The sequence below is a fragment of the Lucilia cuprina genome, chromosome 2, assembly GCF_022045245.1.
Source record: "Lucilia cuprina isolate Lc7/37 chromosome 2, ASM2204524v1, whole genome shotgun sequence".
Lineage (NCBI taxonomy): Eukaryota > Metazoa > Arthropoda > Insecta > Diptera > Calliphoridae > Lucilia > Lucilia cuprina.
This window is the reverse complement of record NC_060950.1, coordinates 14051350-14053493: the sequence shown is the minus strand read 5'-3', so window position 1 is coordinate 14053493 and position 2144 is coordinate 14051350.

The following is a 2144-nucleotide window of genomic DNA, read 5'->3' as shown; positions in this document are numbered from 1 at the left end:
AGCAAAAGCCACAACAAAGTCTTGTCGTATTAAATTGAAGTGCAGAGTAGTGAATTTTAAGTGTGAAAATTGTTACCTTTCAACTTAACCTTATTACCTTAACTCACAGACAAACTCTATATGAATACAAATGTTAAACTAATTTAAACAAATTCGTTAAGAATTTCCAAACCTTTTTCTTTTTGGCATTTAACCATTCAAATACTATAATCACTTCAAAGTATATAACGTTTAAGAGTTTTTTGGTTCAAGACCTCAAACTGAAAAGCGATTATGTGTGTTAATGTACAATTTGTAGAGCAACAAAATCATTTCAAAGTATTAAACACATTTTTGGAATAAAAGAACAACTAAAGTGAAGAGTGAAATGTAGTTTAATCCTTGAAGTTTTTCTTTGGCATGTTAAATAACTAAAAATCTTTACTTCAATATTTAACCATATTAATCATGTCCCTGATTTGTATTTACAATAGAAAACTCATTTATATTTTAATGTTTTCACTTAATTTTTCATACTTTAACTTAAATAAATTTAATGACTCTGTTATGCTAAAAAATAACAGCTACCCAAAAAAATTACCTTAATAGCATTTTGATTTTCCAATTTTAATCCCTTTAATAGTTCATACACACACACACAAAAAAGGCAACAAGGACTCTATCAACATTGACTTTACAATAATGTTATTATCCGGTAATTTATTTTTACACCTATTTGTGTGTAATTTGTAGCACAAAAGTTCTGTTATAATACCAGATTAAGTATAATACAAAAAATTATACAAAAAATAACCAGCAAAAAAGGCCTTCAACAAAATTTCTAAAGATTTATGTGAACCATTAGTTTGTGGAGATAAAAAAAAAAAAAGAAAATTGAACCAAAGAAAAAAAGTATTGCAAAGTGAGTGTACGTTTATTTTCTTTAGCGATTAAGTGCACATAATTTTTATAAAATTTAAATTTAAAAATTGCGTTTTAGTAACCGATATAGGCTTTCGAAAAAACAAGGATTAAAATTAAATTAAAACGTTATTGCTTTAATTTTGTATTATCTGCATGAGTAAATAAATTTAAGTATTAAACAGATTGTTTAAAAACATTGTTTTGTGTAACAAAATTTTATACAAAGACCTAAAGACATTTTTCAAAAAGATATAGAGACTATAGTCTAAAGTCAAGACTATAGTATAGTCTATAGTCTAGAATAAAGTCTAGTCTATAGTTAAGTCTCTGTTTGTGTGAGGTGTTCTGGTCGAGATATACTTCTTTGGTATTTCCGTCTTGGCATTCTCTTCTGAGCAAGGCAATGTTATCGTTCCACCAATAATTTTCGCTTCTTCTTTGGGATTGTCTTCACCGTGGCATGGAAGCGTCGCAAGCTGCGGTAAGCGACGTGACCACTTGCTCTTACAATTCTGACGCTGTGCCATCTACTATAGTGTAGTTGGAAAACACTTCATTAAAGCTTTCGGAATCAAGCTTTTCTTTTGGCTTGGAAAGTGGTTTTCTTTGTTGTAGCTGTGTTCTTCTTTCGTTAAGAATTGTAAATATAATTGCCTGGTGGTCGCTGTGTGTGTATTGTTCGCTTACTTCCCACTCGGTATCTCTTGATATGCTATTGGTTACGAATGTTAGATTGATTACTGATCCATAACCGGCTCTTCTACATGTGTATATGTTTCCCTTGTTAACAAGTACCAGTCAAGTTGGGAAAATGAGTCCAAAAGTAGTCTTCCGCTTTGGTTAGTTTACTGACTTTCCCAATCTGTTGCCTAAGTGTTGAAATCGCCGCCTACGATAGTTGGTTGGAGGTCGCGTACATCTCTCACGAGGTTGTCTATGAAGTTTTCAAATGTATCTAATGTATCTTATATTATAGTCTATAGTCTAGTCTATAGTCTAGTCTATAGTCTAGTCTATAGTCTAGTCTATAGTCTAGTCTATAGTCTAGTCTATAGTCTAGTCTATAGTCTAGTCTATAGTCTAGTCTATAGTCTAGTCTACAGTCTAGTCTATAGTCTAGTCTATAGTCTAGTCTATAGTCTAGTCTATAGTCTAGTCTATAGTCTAGTCTATAGTCTATTCTATAGTCTAGTCTATAGTCTAGTCTATAGTCTAGTCTATAGTCTAGTCTATAGACTAGT